We start from the raw sequence: 5,533 nt of genomic DNA, 5'->3' as shown, positions 1-5,533 counted from the left end.
ATGGCTCTGGGCAGCCCCAAACCTGGCACATGTATATATTTCCTAAAGGTAATATAATCAAGGATGGTTATATTTACAGCTGCTTGGGTGAGCAGGCCCCAAAATGAGAAGAAAGTGGGAGGGCAGCAACTGTTAAAGGCTGTCACAAGAGAAACCTTGCTGATTTCTCTTATTAAAATAAACCTTTGCAAAAGAATTGTAAGAAGTAACCGAGGGGCCAATTTCAAATCTTTTTTATTTATATTATCATGTTTATATCCGGCCTTTTTCTCCACTGAGTTCAAGGCGGTGTACATGGTTCTCCCCCTCCTCCACGACAACCCTGGGAGGTAGGTTAGGCTGAGAGGCAATGACTGATCCAAGGTCACCCATTGAGCTGCATGGCCAAGTGGGCATTTGAACCCATCTCCCAAGGTCCTAGTCCAACAGTCTAACCCCAATCTCCCTGTCTTGTGGTCCTCATCTAAAGCAGATCCTCCAAGTGTCCCTAGTTTCCAGGGACAGTCCAGGATTTACAAAAGCCTTCCCAATTTCTGATTTGATCCTGGAATGCCCTACTTTTCCTTAAAAGGTAAAGGGACCCCTGACCATTAGGTCCAGTCGTAGCCAACTCTGGGGTTGCGGTGCTCATCTCTCTCTATAGGCTGAGGGGGCCGGGTACAACTTCCGGGTCATGTGGCCAGCATGACTAAGCCACTTCTGGTGAACCAGAGCAGCGCACGGTAATGCCGTTTACCTTCCTGTTGGAAAGGTACCTATTTATCTACTTGTACTTTGACGTGCTTTCGAACTGCTAGGTTGGCAGGAGCTGGGACCGAGCAACGGGAGCTCACCCCGTCGTGGGGATTTGAACCACCAACCTTAACCCACAGCGCCACCCACGTCCTTAGGATGTCCCTATTTTAATCAGAGAAATGTTGGGAGGTATGGAGTTATGCAGAATCCTAGCCAAGGAGATAAGTAACTATGCAACCGTTAGAAGACATCTGAAGGCAGCCATGTATAGGGAAGATTTTTTTTAATGGTTAATGTTTTATTATGTTTTTATATGTGTTGGAAGCTGTCCAGAGTGGCTGGGCAGCCCAGTCAGATGGGTGGGATATAATAATAATAACAACAACAACAACAACAACAACAACAACAACAACAACAACAACAATAATACATCCCTATTTTCATCTGAGAAATGTTGGAGGGTATGCTAAAGTAATACAATATAGGTTGATCAATCTAGTCATGGTTTGGTTCCCAAACTGTTTTCAAAGGCAGCCCTATTTAGAGCACCTAATTTTGTCTCATCACAGAGGGAAATAAAACACTGCAAATCAAAACAGCCATAAATGTTAATGTTTGTCAGACCTAAAAGGTAAAGGTAAAGGTACCCTTGCCCGTACGGGCCAGTCTTGACAGACTCTGGGGTTGTGCGCCCATCTCACTTAAGAGGCCAGGGGCCAGCGCTGTCCGGAGACACTTCCGGGTCACGTGGCCAGGGTGACAAAGCTGCATCTGGCAAGCCAGAGCCGCACACGGAAACGCCGTTTACCTTCCCGCTGGTAAGCGGTCCCCATTTATCTACTTGCACCCGGAGGTGCTTTCGAACTGCTAGGTTGGCAGGCGCTGGGACCAAGCAGCGGAAGCGCACCCCGCCGCAGAGATTCGAACCGCCGACCTTTCGATCGGCAAGTCCTAGGCGCTGAGGCTTTAACCCACAGCGCCACCTGTGTCCCGTCTTGTCAGACCTACACAAGGATATAACTCCTGGCCTTTCTTTCCTGCTTGAAAACCTGAGTTTCCACTGAGTCACCTTCCCTAATAAAACAGCAATCAATAGCCGCCATGCCCATATTAAAAAGTCATCTCATAAAACAAGGAAGGAAGCTTTTCAGCATGGAGATTAAATGATCTTGGGCAGTAAAATGCAGGCTATAGATTTTATTTTATTTTTTAATTGCTGCAAAGGAACTTGAAAGCGAGAGTTGGAGCATGGAATTGACTGGCTGTCAGACTCAGCTCCTGTCAAATGATGGGCGTGCAGGCTATCTATCAGAGGAAGGACAGCTGGAAAGTCACCTTGCTGATCAGAAGACAAGGCAAGCTGGAGAAGAAGATACTCCTTGTCTTAAAAAAACAAACAAACCATATCCTGATTTTTGGAGCTTTGGAAAATGGAATCAAGTCCTTTATCATGTATTCAGCCTCATTATTTGGTATCTGTATTGGATTCAAATTGAAATTATCACCTGATTTTGTATGTTTGCAGTTGTTTTAGTGTGTGTGTGTGTGTGTGTGTGTGTGTGTGTTCACAGGAGGTGGGGTTGTGAGCTTCACGCCCCCCTACACACACGTGTGGATTGGGGGGATTCCTGGCCACATCACATCCTGGCTGGCCAATCGGCTGGCTCAGGGGGCATGGCCTGCCCTACAATGGGAGGACACGGCCGGGGATCTCCCTCTTTGCCGCTCCACAACTGTTCTATCTTTAGGCATTGGTATAGTTCTGTAGGGGGATACAGGTGGCGCTGTGGGTTAAACCACAGAGCCTAGGACTTACCGATCAGAAGGTTGGCGGTTCGAATCTCCGCGATGGGGTGAGCTCCCGTTGTTCGGTCCCTGCTCCTGCCCACCTAGCAGTTTGAAAGCACGTCAAAGTGCAAGTAGATAAATAGGTACCGCTCCGGCGGGAAGGTAAATGGCGTTTCCGTGTGCTGCTCTGGTTTGCCAAAAGTGGCTTAGTCATGCCAGCCACATGACCTGGAAGCTATACGCCGGCTCCCTCGGCCAATAAAGCGAGATGAGCGCCGCAACCCCAGAGTTGCCCGCGACTCGACCTAATGGTCAGGGGTCCCTTTACCTTTACATTTACCTATAGTTCTGGAGATGGGAGAGGGGAGGTAATGCCATCACCTGCCCTGAATATTGAAGGGTAGTCCGATAAAGGATTCCGAGGGGCGTGGCCCTGTCCGAAGCCTATGGAGGCCAGGGCCTAAGGCACACCCCATATCGGTGGCCCCGGAGGAGTTCCTAGTTGATGTGCATCAGCAGGACTCCCTCTACTGGTGGTTAACCCTTGCCGGTCTTCAAGCGGACAGGCTGAAGTCAGATATAGTCGGTCAGGACCAATGCCTAAGCCAGTACTGCTCATCACCTGTAACCAATAAAGTTGTGGCCTTTTTCTAGCCCATTAACCTTAATAATCGTTTCATGCATCATTATTTCCACCTGGGGGGATGGGAACTCGCCATGCAACTCAAAGCGGCTTCTCCAACACACTGCCCTCCAAATGTCCTTAATAATAACCTAATAATTTATTATTTTTACCCCACCCATCTGGCTGAGTTTCCCTAGCCACTCTGGGCGGCTCCCAATCAAGTGTTAAAAACAATACAGCGTTAAATATTACAAACTTCCCTGAACAGGGCTGCCTTCAGATGTCTTTTAAAGATAGGATAGCTGCTTATTTCCTTCACATCTGAAGGGAGGGTGTTCCACAGGGTGGGCGCCACTACCAAGAAGGCCCTCTGCCTGGTTCCCTGTAACCTCACTTCTCACAATGAGGGAACCGCCAGAAGGCCCTCAGCACTGGATCTCAGTGTCCGGGCAGAACAATGGGGGTGGAGACGTTCCTTCAGGTATACAGGACCGAGGCCGTTTAGGGCTTTAATGGTCAGCACCAACACTTTGAATTGTGCTCGGAAACGTACTGGGAGCCAATGCAGATCTCTCAGAACTGGTGTTATGTGGTCCCGGCAGCCACTCCCAGTCACCAGTCTAGCTGCCGCATTCCTTGGACTCCTGCTCCCATCAGCCCTAGCCATTATGGGCAAGCATTGGGAATGATGGGAACTGGAGTCTTGCCACACTTGGAAGGCCACATGTTCCTAATCCCCATTCAAAAACCAACTTGATGTGGTCTTTTCTGCCCCCCTTTGCTTTTCAATGCCTCTCGCTAATCCTGCACATTTGATTTTGCCTTTTGCTCACTCGGGGGCAGGGGGGGAGCTGTACCAACATTGCGCTTCCAAAAAACAAAAATTGACTTTGGCCCAAGGCTAGGGATGTGTTCAGGAGCAAAGGGGGAAGTTAAAACCATGTCGTTAAAGGAAGAAGCTAGAGAGAGACATTTATCGACGCAATTCAGAAGAGAAGAACTGCAAAGGTCTTAAAATATACTCAAGAGGTCTTAAAATATATGGACAATCTGCTTTGATAGGGCAGAATTTAAAAGCTTTCCGCAGCCTAGCGAGTTGCGTTAAGTCTCTGTGTGCGATATTCACCGGCATATTATTTAGGTAACCTGCAGTTTTCTCGTCACATAGCAATTTCCACCTCCTGCCCTGTCAAGCAGCAGAAATGTTTTCACCTTAAATCTCCGACGACGATGGAGCCAAACAGCAGGAGAGGAGGAAGGGGAAGGTATAAATGAAAGTAATTTAGGCGGTAAGGGTTGACTGACGTGAAGAGACAATGAAAGTTATGATAATGTTAGGGATATCAAAGTGGGGGAACCAGGTGGGCAGACTAGAACAGGCAAGTTCTCAAATAAATCTGATACTTCAACCAGGGGGTGGGTGGAGGGGTGGAGGCCTTCAACACTGGGGAAACTCCAGTCATTTATTTTCCAGACTATCATTCAATGGGTCAAGGGGGGGGGGAATTGCTAGGTATTCAGTTTTGAGCACCAAGAACAGCTTTATTTTTAAATAATAATAATAATAATAATAATAATAATAATAATAATAATAATAATATTGTGTGTGTTTGTATGTGCATTTGATCTGAAACATTGAAATAATGTTTGTAATTTTTCCTCAGTAATTTTTTTTTTTTTTACAGTGGTACCCCGGGTTAAGTACTTAATTCGTTCCAGAGGTCCGTTCTTAACCTGAAACTGTTCTTAACCTGAAGCACCACTTTAGCTGATGGGGCCTCCTGCTGCCGCCGCACCGCCGGAGCACCATTTCTGTTCTCATCCTGAAGCAAAGTTCTTAACCTGAAGCACTATTTCTGGGTTAGCGGAGTCTGTAACCTGAAGCGTATGTAACCCGAGGTACCACTGTATTTTAAAAAAGATAAATGAGACATTCCACCACCCCACCCCGCTTCTTTCTCAAAATAGAGCAAGATAAGAAACTCATGGCTGCAATCCTATGTTTAGTTACCTGGAAGTAAGCCCCACTGAGCTCAACAGGCCTCACCTCTGGGATGGGCCTCCATCTGATGATGATGATGATTAATAATAATAATAATAATAATAATAATAATAATAATAATACATTATTGTTATTGTTATTAAACCAGTGCTGCTTTTCTGATCCCTGGGTCAGTCAGTGCTGTTGAATTCCTGCCTGTCTATTGGGGGAGAATGTGACAGTCTTGGCACGTTCCCTGTCATTTATTTCTAAGTTTCCAAACGCAGGTGAATCAAGTCTGAATGCTCGCAATGGCATCCCGTGTTCTCAGTGGTGTCAGATCTGGTGATGCAGCCCCTCCAGAAAGATGTCAAGATCCCTCCCTGGAAGAAAAGAAAAAAGGT

The sequence above is a fragment of the Podarcis gaigeae genome (assembly GCF_964106915.1).
Source record: "Podarcis gaigeae genome assembly, chromosome: 14".
Lineage (NCBI taxonomy): Eukaryota > Metazoa > Chordata > Lepidosauria > Squamata > Lacertidae > Podarcis > Podarcis gaigeae.
The sequence above is the reverse complement of the archived record's forward strand: the minus strand, read 5'-3'. Positions refer to the sequence as shown.